A 16,673-nucleotide genomic window follows, 5' to 3' on the forward strand; every position below is an offset into this window, starting at 1 on the left:
GGTTGCTAAGGCGTAGAGGTGGGAAGTTAGAGGCGCCCGTCTGGAAACGCTGATTGGGCGAAACAAAGCCGTGACCCCGGCCTTTATCCCCTTTATTGCCCAATGGTGAGGTATCTTGGCGTGTGATCGACGGCACGTTGGAACCAGTAGCAAACAGAGGCTTTTGCCATTGTCCAATAGAAGAGGTGATTGATGAGGAAAGGTGTGAGCCTTAGAGGGTTGATTGGCAGGAATGGGGGGGATGGGGACAGAGGAGGACTCGAAGGAGCTGATATGTCCGCCATCTTGAAGAGTCGGTGATGGTGGCGAGCAGTACTTTTCCCGCCTGAGCGGGGGGGTCCGCCAGGAGGGGGGGTAAGAGGCGCGCTGGAGGAGGCGGGGGGGGGGTTGTGCGTTGGGCCCATTTCAGCGCCTCGAGTTTAATTGTTCTTCACGAGGCTCGAGGACAGTAAAGGCGGTATGGGGGGGGGGCTTCGTTCCTTCTTCCCTCTGAGGGATCGGGTGGGGGCCGGGGAGGCCGAGGAACCGCTTGAGTGGGAGATAGTCCTCGCCTCCCCCCGCCGCTTAGTCGCCCCTGTGAGCCGCCGCCTCTCTTTCCCGGCCTGGATCCCACAGGGAAGCGGGATGAGGCCTTCCTTTCTCCGTCTCTCTCACCCCTCACCTCCCAGCAGCGGCCTAAGCGCCTCGGTTTGTTTTGATTCCTGAGATGTGTCCCCCGCAGTCCCCCAGTTCTGCGTCGCAGCGGCCTGCGTCTCTTCCCCTCCCGCCTCCCTCTTTCTACCATGTGAGGAGGGGTGGAAAGGAAGGGAGCCCCCGAAGCCTTTTCTTCTCCTGAAGGCCTGGGGGGGGGGCGTCGTTGGTTGCTGCTGCCGCCACCTTCTCGGATGGAATGGGCGGGTATTGGGGACCCCCTGCCCGCACCCCACGTCCTCCCATTCCCTCGGTCTTTCCCCCCTTGGGGAGACTCTGAGCCGGTGTGCGAACTCCTCTGGGCTTCTTTTGAGGGGTGGGAGGGCGTGTAGAAATTCCCATTTATATCCTCTCCCGTCTTTCCTACAAAAAGAAAGGGGGGAAATTGTTGTAGTAGGATGACCTCTTTTCCCCGTAAACAACCTTTGGACTCGCTTCCTTGGCTGAGCGAAGATGTGAAATGAACCTTTGCTTAAAGGGTAGCAAGAAGGTCTTGTGCGTTTGGCTTCTGGGATGTGAACTTGGGTGGTGGGAGCTCATTTGCGGTTTCCTGCAGCAGCTGCTGTGATATGACTGTATTAATAGAGCGGGATACGAGCATCCTGCTTCAGGCAAACAGTTTGGGCGGGATTTAAAGTTTTTATCCCGCACAAATAAAGCACGTTCTAGGTTGTTAGATACTTCCTCTGCTCCGACGCGTCCTTTTTCCTGGCAGGGACAAAGTTAGAGGGAAAGTGTTAACGTCAATTGGCTGCTTTTTCAAGCAATACTTAACTATTTTTAGATTGAGAAACTTAGTAAAAACGACAACTTCCTGCAACAATCCTTGATTTAAATCGAGGAGAGTTCTTTATGTACTCTTGCATTCTAATAGATATTGCAACATTTTTTTCTACTAGAACTGGCAGTTTCCTTTTAAACTATGTACAGTACTTGTGTTAGTAGCATTGTGCAATGTTTGTGATATAATGCTGTCCCCGTGGAATCTATGAGTTTAATTAGTAATACTAACATCTGAACTCCACTAATTTTTGAACTTTTGCTAGTGGGGCAATTGATCAGCCTGATAGGGATCCTTCATTATTTTGATGGTTTGATGGGGAAGATATTGAGGGGGGAAAGTCTTGCTGACAACATCAGTGGTGGAGTAAAAGGAAGATAAGAGACTAGGTAGAACTAGACTTGAAATAATAAATAATTGCTCAAAGGATAAAATGGGTTACTACTAAAAATTACCCAAAATGTTTGGAGTGCTCAGATACCTATGCTTTAGTATCTACCGTATTTTTCGCTCTATTGGACGCACTGGACCACAGGACGCACCTAGTTTTTAGAGGGGGAAATAAAGGAAAAAAATATTATTCCCCCCCCCCAGCCCCAAAGAGCAATGGACAGGCTGCACGCTTCCTCTTTAGCCTTGAGCAGCATCTTTAGCCTTACACAACGGGATGGATGGTGCCCACTGTCCACCGGGGCTGGACTAGATGACTCCTGGGGTTCCCTTCCAACCCAGCAATTCTGTGACCTCGGAAGTTGTTGGAGGTCTCCACCACTGGAGGCTTTTAAGCAGCGGTTGGGGACCATCTGCCTGGCATTCTTTAGCTGTGATTCCTACATTGTGAGGGGGCTGGGCTAGATGACCCTTGGGTGGCCCTCCCAACTCTATACAGTCCTACACTTCTGCGGCAGGAGATCCATAGCCACTTCACACAATGCCCACTCCCAATTTTCATTGGAGAGACATGTGGCTTCACTGTCTAGGTAGGTACCCCCCTCCCTGCCACTCTTCCCTCACCCCACTTAAGCCGAGGGAATTCCTGCCCAGAGAAGCTCCCAGGTGAGGCAAGGGTTAAGATCTACCTCTGGTAAATGGCTTTGTATCCTCCCTCTTTCCCTTTTCTCTTCTTCTTCTATGCTAGTTCCTTCTCTTGTGTTTTGTTTAATCTGTTTTTATTGTATACTAAAATAAAAGCTGCAAAGCTTCCTTTTTTATAATATCCCCCCCAAAAAAACTAAAACGTTAATCTAGATAAAAACACTGATCCAGAGGAAAATAAGGGGGTGGAGAAAGGACGAAAAAAGAAAAAGAGGTAGAGATAGAGAGATTTTTAAAAAGTTGGCTTCTTTAGCCTTGTGCAGCCTCCCGCGGCTGGAGAGGCGCGCACGGCTAAAGAGGAAGTCCCGGCAGCGAGCGGGATGGATCGCGCTTGCTGCCCGGGCTTCCACTTTAGCCTTGCACAGCCTCCCGCGGCTGGAGAGGCGCGCACGGCTAAAGAGGAAGCCCGGGCAGCGAGCGGGATGGATCGCGCTCGCTGCCCGGGCTTCCTCTTTAGCCTTGCACAGCCTTCTGCGGCTGGAGAGATTGCGCAAGGCTTTTCTAGAAGAGGGAGAAGGGACTGACTGGCCGCGTCTGTCCCTTCTCCCTTCTGGGGAAAAGCCCGCAAGAGCCGCACGAAGATTGTGTGTGGCTCTTGGGGGCTTTTCCTGCTTGCCTCCCCCCCTGCATTCGCTCCATAGGACACACAGACTTTTCCCCTTAGTTTTTAAGACAGAAAAACTGCGTCCTATGGTGCGAAAAATACGGTAATTCTGCATGTACTTCCAGCCAGATTAGGGTTAGGAAGGGTTGTTTTCCATATTGACTGATGACTGATTTTTTTTCATATTTTCTCTTGTATCGTGGTATCCTTATTGGCTTGAGCCATCTGTAAACACAGCCTTTCCTACTACAGGCACGTCAAGAAATGGTGAAGCTTTCTTGATGTGCTATGCATTAGCTTTCTAGATTTGAATTCTTTAATTCTCTTTCCACAGATGGTACTTCCAGTGGCTCTTTCACCTCTCGCCTCTGTAAGTAGAATGGAGGGTAACCTACATTAGCTAGCTAGAGCATACAATGTATTTTAAATAGAATACTTTACCATTTCCACTATCAGTCTATTTTATTTTCATCCTGCTTTTCATACAAATATCAAAGTGACATAAACACCTGCACGTGATATATTCCAGGCTAAAAATAATTTGTAGCATCAGTTGTGGAAAATAATGTCCTTTACATAGATTAGGTGACAATAAAGTTCTTCCAACTTTTGATTATTTCAGTATTTAAGAATTTGAAGGGAAAGATGAAAACCTTTAAATAATTATTTAATTTAAAACTTCTCTGTTGGAGATAAATTGTTTGTATTTTCAAGGCTTAAATAGGATGAAAATATCACTAGATAAACACCATTTCTTGCATGTCATAGGAGACAGAGGATGAAGGCATTTTTTCACTTTTCACAGCTAAGGCTGCAATCCTATACAGTGGTACAAACGGTTAGGGTTACAAACACTTCGGTAACCACAAATTTGGGAATAAGTCCCATTGAACTCAAATGAATATTACATTAGAGTAGATAGGTATAGGATTGCACTGTTTACTTGAGCAAGAATCCAAGAGTCAGTTCTAATGTATATTCTATCCAGCATACGTTAAATGCTATTATTCTGGAAGTGGGATAGATGAAAAGACTTTCACACTGGAACCGTTCTGGAAATTGAGTTACAAAATGCTTTGTGCTCCCAATCCTAGATAGAAGACATGCCTTAAACCCAGTGAAATCCGCTAATGTTAAAGCTGATTCAGTCCTATGTAAGGTGAAAATTACTTTTGAAAGTTAGTGGTGCTATGCTTCTGCAATACAGTAGTAAGTTAATGAAACTAACCTTTACTCTTAGTCCCAAAACAGACCAGATATTACAAATCTGTGGTCAAAACTATCATTTTCTCTTAGAAGTAGCCATGAGGGCTCTGGGGGATTTTTGAACCTTCTCCATGTGCTTTTTTCCTGGCGTAATCGCTGCCCACCTTTCAGCTACTGCTTACACAAATGGAGAAAATTCACAGGTATGCTTACAGCTTCTCATAGTGGGTCAAATAGCAGACGTGTTTTGGCTGGGAGAGGCATGATTTGCATTTGCAAAATGGCATACAGGAAAGAGTTAAAGTCCCTCTGTGCTGTGGTCTTGATGCAGTCTAGGAGCCTCTGTGGGTATATTCAAAAGAGATCTGCAGCAATGGGAGGTGAATCACAAATCTCAAGCATTTCATTTAGTATCACTCTTAATTTACTGTAAAACATAAAGCCTAGCTTTTGACCTTGTCATTAAGATTGAATTTGAGATTGGGGTTTGATCTAAAAATGCATATTGGATCTAACGGTGTTGGATTTTTGAGCATGAAAAGGTGACACTGGAGAATGTTTAAAAGGCGATGTGGAATTATGATTATGTGAATGTTTTTGTAGGTTCAGATTGATCGCTTTAGTGAAGGGCATCACAAGGACACAGTTAATCAATTTATTGGTAAAAGATCAAGTCTGGCTTACATAAATGCAGCCAAAATGCACACTAAACCAGTAATACCAGTCTCCACTGCAAATATATTAACTAGAGCAACTGGTGGGGTATATGGGGTGTTAGGGGCAGTTTGAGTGTATGAGGTGTTAGGGGCAGGATACTACCTCTTGTGGGGGACATGTTGTGCTCCTTCTGGGGCAGCTTGTCCACCTTTGGTCCCCATCCTGCACTTAGCTCTTACCTCTGGCTCCTAGAAGCTGTCAGCAAGCAACAGCAAGTGGACACACCCCATAAAATGGCTTCAACTGGCTGGCTTAAAATGGGCAAGGGTAGCTGATGGGTCTCAGACCCATGAGTTAGAGACTTCCCTTGCATGCAAAGACAGGCTCTGGTGGCTTGAGCAGACAAGACCAAAAGTGGGTCCAATAGTCAAGCCAATTTCTGCATGTGCTGTAGAGGGAAGTGAGGGGCAGGTGGGGCACGTCAACCTGGGAAAGGTGGCCCACCTAGGAGAAGGGAAACTCCTATCCTAAACCTCTGCTTCCTTGCTGAATACATTTGGGAGAAGAAAAGGCTACACTCTATCCAGAGTGGAGTCCCTAAGATGGTTGCATGGCACTGTGTATGCCTCCTGTCAACTGCTGCAGCCGAGCTGACACCAATGTATTGCTCTGCTTTCTTTTGGACCACATCCGTGAGGCCGAGAGGAGGGTCTTGTTGTCCAGGCAGCCCAAGACCTCAATACACACTGCTAGGCTTGCGCCCCAAGTTGCTACTAGGGTAGCAGTTAGGCTTAGCCGCTGGAGGTGCACTCTGTTGTCTCTCGAGGCAGACTGGTGCCAACAGAGCAACTGGTTTGTATATAGAATTCAGAATAGCAGTTTGTTCTGGATTAATTCTTGAATATAACTGATATCTCTGTGGTAAGAACTTGGAATACTGTAGTGTAGCCTAAGTGCTAGTAGGTCATGCCTAAGTGATGGGTTAGGAACAACATTTTCCCAAGTGAGAAACATGTTACAATTGTTAATGCTGCTTTACATTTATTTAGACTTGATGTGCTGGGAAAAGTTGCCCCAAAAATGGTATGCATCTCTGAAGTTGAGCAATGAAAGTGGCCAAGTTGGGTAATGATATCAAATTATTGAAAGTGGTAAAAACAAAAAGTGGTTAGGAGACATTCCAAAGGGATCTCTAGACTGAGTGATAGGGTGTTAAAATGGCAAATGAAATTCAATGAAAGCAAGTACCGGCATGTGAAGTGATTCATGTTTTATAATGGTGGCTAAATTGGTAGTGACTGACCTTGGGCTAGTAGTGGACAACTTGAGGTGATAGGAAAAGTGCAGATTTCCTATTTGGGATCATTAGAAAAGGATTGAAAATAAAACTGCTAGTACAGTGCCATTATACAAATCTATATAATGAACTTGGAATATTCTGTAGAGTGCTGGTTGTTGTACCTCAAAAAGAGGCTATTGTGGAGCTGGAAATTTTTTAGAGAAGGTCAGTCAAAATGATCAATGGGCTGGAGCAGCTCTTCTGTGAGGAAAGATTACAATGTTTGGGGCTTTTTAGTTTACAGAAAAACGCAAGAAAGAGGGGAGATGAGAGGTGTGTAAGATTATGAATGATGTAATAAAGAGATGTTTTTCTCCCTCATACTAGAACCAGTGGCCATCCAATAAAGCTGCATGTTGGAAGATTTAGGACAGACAAAAGAAAGTACATCTTCACATAGCATATAGTTAATCTATGGAATAAGGTCACCAGTTTGGATGGCTTCAAAAGAGGTTTAATTCATTGAGGAGGAGGTATTCAATGGCTGCTCACCATGATGGCTATACTGTGTCCATTGTCTGTATGCCTCTCAATACCAGTTGCTGGGAATCACAAGTAGGGTGAGTGGTGTTATCCTCAGGTGCGACTTGCAGGCTTCCCATAGGCATCTAGTTTCCCACTGAGAACAGGATGCAGGGCAAGGTAGGTCTTTGGTCTGATCCAGCAGGGCTCGTCTAAAAATTACTGAGTCTTTTAAAGATAACTTGAAGTAGAACAAACAATATTGCAGGAAACAAACCTGGGGGTACTGTGTGCCTAAATAGTCTGCTCTTGATTATTTAGTGAACTTCAGAGCCATATGTTTCCACTGCCTTCAGATGTTTCACTAGAAAACCACCATGCTTGAAATTGATCTAAAAGGTTTGTACACTACCTGTCCTAGTGGACTACTTGTAGAACATACCTTAATTGGTAGAGCATGAGACTCTTAATCTCAGGGTTGTGGGTTCAAGCCCCATGTTAGGTTAATGATTCTGGCATTGCAGAGGGTTGAACTAGATGATCTTCATAGTTCCTTCTAACTCTTCAATTCCATGATACTATTCTTGTTTTGATGTTATAGTGAAGGTGCTCTTTCTGGTAGCAGTTTCATGGTCTTCTAACACCAGTGGTGTTGTAGACATCTGCTCAACCTAAACTATAATAAAATAATGATACCTTTGGGTAGATAGGGAAACCATGGCTTCATTTGCAGTTAAACCTAGGAATATATATTTGAGGGGGGAAATGTTCCATGAGCCAGTTGTTTCTCTGGTTGCTTGTGCTTTGAAGGGCTGGGCCCACTTGAAAGCCCTCAGCCTCAAGATCCTCATGAATCGGAGGTTTGCCTTTGCCAAAGAAATGGTTAATTGCTACTTGTTTTTATAGTATTGTAAGTCCCATGTAAGGGGGTAAGGACTGCTTGGAAGAACCCTGAGTACAGACTCTCTCCCTTCAGAACCCTGTGTGAGAGAAAAAAATCGGCTGAGGAATTATCCTTGCTGAATTGGACCATTGATCTTGGTTTCATAAGTACTGAGAAGTTTCAGGGGATGTTTCAGTTTACCCAGATTTAGGTTCCTTTGGAGGGAGGTAGCGCTGGATGTCTGTGGAGTTTTTGTAGTAGTTTAATTTGTTTTATTTAAAAATAAACCAGTGGAACATACTTGGGAACAAATAGTTTGTGTACATTATATCTCCCAAGAAAATCACCCTTAAACCCCCAGATGTTTTTAGCTTACTGCTCTCATTCTGCTACCTATGTGGCTCTGCCTCTGTTTCCCAAAGCTGTTCCGCTAGTGCTCTCAGGTGCTGCATCCCTTCATTTGGAAGTGGATGATGAGTCATTTTTGCTAAATATGGCATTCTCTTCCCAGCTGTTTCCTAGCTCTCCTGGATAGAGATGTATTTTTTATTTTTAAAAAATCTGAAGCCCCACTTCTGGGAATACTGTTTTTCTGGGTTTTTCCAGGGTTCCCCCTCCTCTGGAAAAATGTTTTTTTTGGGTGGAGGGAACACAATACTTGTTTTTAAAGTACAGTGGTACCTCGGGTTACATACGCTTAAGGTTACTGACGCTTCAGGTTACAGACTCCGCTAACCCAGAAATAGTACCTCTGGTTAAGAACTTTGCTTCAGGATAAGAACAGAACTCGTGCCCCGGCAGCGTGGCAGCAGCAGGAGGCCCCATTAGCTAAAGTGGTGCTTCAGGTTAAGAACGGACCTCCGGAACAAATTAAGTTCTTAACCTGAGGTACCACTGTAATCTTTCTATTTCAAAAGTCAGTTTCTTATCATAGAATTTTGTCTGGTATATACACTTTTTCAGACAATAATTACAATTTGATTTTCCCCCAAGTTTCTGTTACATGTTATTATTAATTTAAAAATGTATACCACCCTTCACCCATAGATCTCGAGGAGTTCACAACATAAAAATACAAGTTAAAAAGCACAAAATACATAATAAAAGCAAACCAATAACCCCCTCCCCCCTCCAACAAACCTTTAAAAGGGAATAGGATGTTAATCAGCCCAAGGCCTGGTTGAAGAACATTTTCTCTTGGTGCCTAAGGTGTATAATGAAGACGCCAGTCGAACTTCCCTGGGAAGAGCATTCCACAAGTGGGGGGGCCACTACAGAAAAGGCCCGTTCTTGTGTTGCCACCCTATCAACCTTGTGTTAAGAAGGCACACAAAGATGGGTCTCAGATGATGATCTTAGGGCCCAGGTCAGTTCATATGGGGAGAGGTGGTCCTTGAGCTACAAGCTGCTGAACTGTAAGGAACTAGTATCTCTGGGGTTTTTTATTATGAAATTTATTACATGTCCTTCTGACTTCCACAATTTCAAGCACTCATTTCCACAAAAAGCTGAGAAAAAGAGTAATTTACATAATAAGGCAGTAGGCATGCTTGATCACTGACTTATAAAGAACTTTCAAGGAGTCATTTTTGGCCACCTTCATCCTTTCATGTCCATTCCCCAGACTCCTACAGAGTGACCATATAGTAATGTTGGAGGTATTGTGGAAACCAGTTTGCCTAAAATGCATGTATCTGTCAGGGAAGGATAAAAATAAACAATTATAAAAGTTTCAAGAATACCAGGTCGCTAGTGTGGCAGCACCTACGCTTTGGAACCCCTGTTATATTTCAGACTCAAAACCTCCTCTATTGTCTTTTTTGTGCCTTTTGAAGATTTTACTTTTTCAACAGGCTTTTAAGCAGGGTTGGTATTTGTATTGATTTTATATATATGTTCTAAAATGTTTTTATACATGTAGGTATTCTATATATGTTTGGAAACTATTCAGGAAAGAAATTATTTCTCCCTACCAAACCCATTGATTCCTGATGCCAGGAAGGAGCACTATTCTACCCAGTTACTACTGGCCTTGGCTTCTGGAAAAACATTAGGCACTGAAGAACTAGTAATCACTCCTGAGGGTCTTTTGAAAAATTGAAATGCAACTGTTGTGGGCTGCAGATCAGTGCAGTAATGGAGAGTTGCTATTTTCAAAGCAACTTTTACCCACCTGTCTACTTCCTCTACTCTGATTACATTTGTTGCCCCAAAACTGTATTTCAGTTCTCAAACAGCTTTTGTTGGGATTGGTCATGACTCATGAGTACCTAGTTTGGCTCTTGGTCTTTGAAGAAATTCTCTTACTGCATTATGTTTCCATGTATACAGGGAATGCTGAACAGGAACCCTTAATTTCACAAATATTCCTCTTGCTCCCTTAAAGTGTGTGATTAGGACTTCTGACCGGAGGTTTATAAATTATGTTTCTACACAGCATCAAGGCTTTATTTAGTTCCAGATCATAACCAATTAGCATTCATTCTCATCCAGGAAATAAATGAATCATGTTATTGAAAACTTGTTTTTAATCTCCAGCAAAAAGGACTGCTTTGAAACATTCTATCTTTATCTAGTAAAAGTGATTATTCAACAATCTTTTGCATTGACATTTGGTTTGAAGATTCATTATCCTATTTGCTGCTTAAATTGAAAGAGGTCATTAGTATCTGAGGGCACTCAGCAGAAACATTTCCATTATAAATGTAAACTCACTGAACCCACACAATTCTGGGAATTACAGCTTTGTAAATGTGTGTTTTGGCTCTCATTTCCTTAGAGAATGTAGTACCCATTTATTAAATAAGGAAATTGTATAATTTGGTTAGTATACTGTCCCATGTAAATCAATATTGAAAGAAAGGGCTAATAGTAATGAACTATTGCAGTTGTTCTGATGATTATAATGCTCAGGATCAAAAGGAGTACTTGAGGGTATGCTTGGGCATATCTGATGTTCTCTGTCTCCCCTATGAGTGGACACCCCATACCACATAATAAACTGCTCCTGAAAGGCTCCTTGCTTCAAAAGTGGTTTTCCATGTATGTTCAAGAACTACCACCCAACACAGTCCCTTTGGTTAAACAATGATTAAGTTGTCCACTTGTTTTGATCCTGGATGCCATTCATATTGTTGATTTTAATACCACATGATGTACAAGAGCATATAGTAGTTCTGAATTTCTATCCCTTTTAATTTAAAGACTTAGAACCAGTGTTCAAAACTTGTCCTAGGAGCATTTTGCGACGGAATTTCATTAGCTTTGGGTGCTGTACTGCACCTAAGATTCCAGATTAAAACTGCAAAGTGGAAGGAAAGGAGGAGCTTTTTCTGCCTCCCCACTTCCAGCTACTCTCTGAAGACTGGAGAAGAGACCGTCTTAAGAATATTAGGGTGGTGGGCAGGGGAAGGACTAGACTATGTGAAAAATGAATATAATATTTTAGCTGCAGTTCATACATTTTCAGCTTTGTATTCTTGTTATAAAAAAAGCGCGCCTAGACTTTCCGTTGTTGCACCCATAATCTAGGTTTAAGGTGCCATTTAGTGCCTAGTTTTTATATCTTTCTAACACTGCTTAGAACTATAAATAAAAACTGCATGTTATTTTGATTAATGTTCATAATCCATACCAAACTGCTTTTTTAAATGCAGTGTGTGTTTGGGAGGGGGGGAATAATAATGTTTGAGAATACTAGCAATTAAATGGGGAAGAGTTAAATTGGGTACCTTTGCTTTGGTGATTATTGAAACATTATGGTTCCTGCAAATAGCCTCAGCAGTTTCTCCAAGTACAGTTTAAGCTTTTCTCTCTACCGTTGTGTAAAATATGTGAGAGACGTTATCCTGATTAAATTGCTCTCATGTTACTAGATTTCAATATATTCCATTATTGAGGTGTTCATTATTGACTTCACTAATGAAATTGTGTTGACATTATAAAATTGTATTGTGTTTTCTCATAGGAAGAAATCGGCTTCATCTTAACCTAATTCAGCCTGCTAATCTGCTAATACTGTAGATTTAAAGATTTTGCTGCTGCCTGGATACCCTGTAATGGGCAAGGAGCCACAAAGAATACATTTTTTTTTTCTTTTTAAAATTTTCTGTTAACAGGTAAGAAATACCACCTAGTATGCCTCTGCAGATGTTGCTTAATGTTTTGATGTTTGCTTCTTCCCCTAAATATTGGCTAAACACAGTGCTTTAGGCATTCTTCCAATAACTTTATTTCTTGCTCTTTGCTTTCCCCCTTTTTTCTTTTGAAGCCCTTAGCTACACATGCAGTTTATCTCCATTACTAATGACTTAAATTCAATTTAGGATCAATATGGCATCAACACTGCAAGTTTTTTGTGCATGTTTACAAAAATGGCACATAACCTGATCTGTAAGTCCTGTTTTGGAAGAGGAATTGAAGCCCTGGGTTGCTGGGAAATAATCCATGATCAAGTCATGTGCATGTTCACTATACTAAATCTGATTGAATAGGATTGCCTGGGTTTAATTCCTTTATGTGAAAATGGTTTTGCCTTTAACTGAAGTTTGCTTCTTGATGCTGCCTCAACATTACTTAAAGATAGTCTTTTGGGTGAGTTGGGAGATGACTTATCAGTATTGTGTGATTTGTTTAGATTCTTAATTATTGTGACAGTGCTGCAAGATTGAGTTTCAATTGCCAGTTTAATTTAACTAGCTTGCATTAATTGAATATCTGCCGCTTTTCTTGCCCCCATTAGAAAGCGGAAGTACCTCCCTAAAAGCTAGAGAAGTCAAGCACATAGTGACAAGTTTTTGAAAATTATTATATGTTGAAATGGTGACATAGAGGAGAGTGTTCACATTTGCCATTACTGATGTCATTTGCTAATGTAACATTTGGAAAGAATGCTGCTTAGATATTTTACCTGTTACTTGTTTAACCATGCCTGTGTTTCTGAGCTAGGTTTAAATGTCCAGTTAGGCTACTTTGAGCAACCTTTCCCCTGCTTCTTTGGACAGAGGATGAGAAAGCTTCACACTGCCAAGTGTTTGTGGTTCCTTGTATAAATTCTAAATGTTAGGTTCCTTCTTTGCGAGGAAATGATTTTGTATGAGCACTCCTGTGGCTTAATGTAAGGTGGTAAATGGCCTTCAGAATGCCAGCAGTACTTGTTAGCATGTTTGCTGCACCTCTTTGAAGGGTGTTCACAACTGAAGGGCACTATTTCCATTTGCTGCCTGCCTAACTCATAACAGTGTGGGCACCTGAAGCTAGGATTTTGATCTCCTAAAATGGGTAGGTCTTTACAAGAGCAGGTGGTCTTTGGGGCACTTTTTGGAGGTCACAAGACACTGCAGCTTAATCTGAATGCAACTAAAATACGGATAACGGAAAAAGACCTACTTCCTCAGGAAGCTGGTGCACCAGCCAAATTTGGTAAAAGGTGCTTCAGGCTACAAAGGCTACTTGAACGTCTGAAGACCAATGCTGGATCCAAAACCATGCGTGACCTGTCCAGAAACAGGTGAACACAGTTCTGTAGTATGGTAAATTCCTCACCAACAATGTGTCATAAAGGGATTAAGCTTGCATTTCTTCCCTCAGCCCAGGCAGTGACTGATTCCAGACACTCTTGTCTGTCTTAAGATGGGTACTATATTTCTGCATGCAGGTCCCTGCTTAGCACAAATTTGAAAGCTGGCAATGTAATTCAACCATACACTACCAAAAGGTGAGCTTATAAAGAAAGCAGACGCAACCTGAAACAAATTGTGACTCTTAACCCGTTGCTGCATTTGCATGTCATAGGAAATCTTAGCTTTCTTAGCAAATTGTTACCTGACATTGCTGACACTTCACTAGTCTCCTGGTGCAAGTGGGATCAATTAACCACAATTCCTGGCTTAGTATTGTGTCCAAACTGGGGGCTGTGGTTTGTTCTGCTCAACTAGCATCAAGAAGCTGAGGACAAATGTTGATTTTTCTATTGTGACTACTGTAATCTGAGCATTTTTCATATTTTCCTTCAAAAGTACATGCCTTCAAAAGTTGGTAACTTATTAAACATTAACATTGAATTGTTCTAAGTTCTGCCAAACTAACTTCCTCTCTCATGCACATGCGAAAGGGAAGAGAGATGGGGGTGCATTATGGTATATGTTAATTCTGTTTATACGACTAAGTAGCCAGATTTTAAATATTGAAATGGATTCCAACTTCTCTGTGTTAATTCATTGGAAAGTAGTTGCAAAAGTATCTTAGTTACAAGAGAGGATCTAACAACATTGAAGGCAAGGGAAAAAGTTATTCAACAGTGTCCTCAAGTTTGGGGTGGGCACACTTTAGCCTTGTGGAATTTACTCCGCCCCACCCCACCCCCCAAGAACTGAGGCCCATGAACCACAGCCAGGTATAAAACAGTTGCTGGTGGGATCGATGGCAACATACTCTTAGAACTAAGAAGCATGAGTGCCTATGAGCACATGCTCATCCAGGAATTTATTTTTAGTAACATAACTGAGCACTTTGGGGTGGTTAGCTAGTAGGTCAGGATCTATTGATAGATCACTGAGTGATTTTTCAGTAGATCGACAAGGGTTATGTGGCCTAATTGTTTTAACAACTCCTACCTCCCAACTAGACAGTGAAATCCTTTCTTCATTGTTCAAATTAACCTCTAGATATGTTAAGAAAGTTGACCAACCTAGCATGGTACAACTTTCTTAAGATACTTAGAGGTTAATTTGAACAATGAACTTGTGCTGGTTAATTGGGGGAGTGTGTGTGTGTGTGTGTGTGTGTGTGTGTGTGTGTTTACTGTAGGTGACATTCTTGGGATTTTCCTTGTTAGCTACTGAGTTGAATGACAATTGAGGGGAGAGCTCAGATATTCTCACAATGTAGCCTCCAAGTCAAATGCCCATTGACACTGGTTGATAGGAGGAGTTTGGCTAACTGGTAACGATTGTGGATACCACCCAGTGGCAGACATTCTTTGACTAAACTAAAAGGGCTTCCCTTTCTTAGGTGAATTGTATCCTTTTTTCCTTGATTCTTTGAATAAAAGTTACTGTGTTGGTGAATATGATTGTGATACCTGGTCTGTGGGCTACCTTATATTTGTATTAAGAGAGGAGGATTACAGTAAAAAACAAAAGTTCATTCTGTGTGCAGGCGTGGTCGAGGCAAGGAGGGCTGTTTTTGAAGGAAAGAAGGTGGCAGTTAGCTATCAGTTCAGAAGGTGCGCTGAAGAGCTGAGTGAGAAGACTCCAAAGTAGTAAAGGTACCCTATCAAAGATATTGGTTAGATAAGGAATCATTTTTGGAAAGCTTTTCATAAGATGATGATGAGAGGGTACAGTAATCCTAGAGGAGATAGTACTTATCGCCAGAATACGAAGGGAAGTAGCAGCTCCTCAGTTCATGTAATGTGTGCTCCCAAAAGTTGCTCTATGGAACAAGATACATGGTTCTAGGTCACGAGCAGAAGTAAATACAGTACACTTGGAAACCATGCCTCCTTGTTTGTTCACATAGTATCTGGTTGAATGTACAAGTAGCAATGAATAGTCTTTCCTTGCAGACTCGCAGCCAGTCCTATTAAATTGAGGTGGGCAGTCTATTCTAGTGCAAACCAGACTCCATTGATGGAAATTCTTTGGCTCAAACTGTATTGAGTAGCTTGGGCTTTATTGCCCACCATTGTAAAGACTAAAGTTAGAAATAGTGAGTAATTTGTTTGATCCTGATGAGATTGGAACTGCAAGCGGGATCAGTTGTGGCAACTTTTTCCATATCTGAGTAACAGCAAAGGAAGAAGATATTATTGGACTGAGATGACACTCAAAAGTGTCTTGCCAGGCTTGTTAAAAATATGCAATGATATGATCATAGTTGTATATGGGAAGAACAAAGCTCAGCATCTGTTTTGATCCTTTAAAAAAAACCATTTCATTAATTTTGCACATAGTTTAGACTCAGAGAACAATAGCATGCAATAGGGGAGAAATTGTGAAACACATTTTGATGGGCAGTAGATATAAATAATATAGATAACTGGTGTACCCTATATGTCATAGAAGGAGTACAGACATAGGAAATGAACTAAAAAGAAAGGAAAATGGTGGTGCATTAAAAAATCCATATAACTCTACAAAAAGTCACACCATTTTCACACATTGCATATATCTGCCAAGGCTGCTGCCAAGGAATATGGCAGCTGTGCCCTGTTAGTATATTCAGTAAGATTTTTCCAAACTGCCCAGAGTTTTGATTTTGATTTGATTTAATATTTGTATTCCACTTTTCCAACAACAAATGTTGAGCTCAAAGCGGCTCACAATAATCACAATAGCATTAAAAAACAGTTGCAATTATTATAATATAAAACACAGTAGCTTATAAATGAAGCAAACAACAGCAACAGATTCAACAAAACAATTAATATGATTCAATAAAGTTATAATAACTGATAGTGTTGCCAGGATACTTCCTAATTGCATGGAACCTTACTCCAGAACTGCCCTGTTGATTATCAAATTCATTGTTTTGCAACATAGCAATGGATGGAAACCTACATGGAACTATACACTTACAAAACCATTTGAGGTAGGTAGGCAGGGTTGTTGAGTTAGCTGTGAATCTGATTATCAGTTTCTGATATGATGGGAGGAGAAGATTATCCAGACCCATTTTAATATGGCTTTGGGCCATACAAGAGAGAGGCGTTGGAGGACTGTTGCTCAACTCCTTGGCACTTATGCTGTAGCATACTGCTGGGTTTCATCTTGTTCCCCATGCTTTTTAACAGCAATATCAAGCCACTGGGGAATTTAGACCATGAGGTCACCAGTATGTCATTTCAGTGAGTTGGAGCACAAAGCCACCAGTATGTAGATGACAACCATCTTCTGGCCTCTCTCCAAAACGTCTGAATCAGGTGAGGCTCTGCAAGTGCTGAACCTTTGAATAA

At 41.8% G+C, this 16,673-nt stretch overlaps 1 protein-coding gene across 10 annotated transcripts in view; it reads left to right on the forward strand.

Moving 5' to 3' along the window:
* Positions 1-74: 74 nt before the first annotated feature.
* The window catches only part of PPP6R3 (protein phosphatase 6 regulatory subunit 3), a 55,464-nt gene continuing 38,865 nt past the window's right edge, over positions 75-16,673 (forward strand). For 6 of the 10 annotated variants that reach the window (XM_082192132.1, XM_082192137.1, XM_082192139.1 and 3 more), the window contains exons 1-4: positions 210-354; positions 11,685-11,835; positions 14,876-14,984; positions 16,512-16,640. The gene's annotated coding sequence lies outside the window, so the exon portion shown is untranslated. The other 4 variants (XM_082192134.1, XM_082192135.1, XM_082192136.1 and 1 more) reach the window with 4 other exon arrangements.

The sequence above is a fragment of the Podarcis vaucheri genome, assembly GCF_965113315.1.
Source record: "Podarcis vaucheri genome assembly, chromosome: 1".
Classification (NCBI taxonomy): Eukaryota; Metazoa; Chordata; class Lepidosauria; order Squamata; family Lacertidae; genus Podarcis; species Podarcis vaucheri.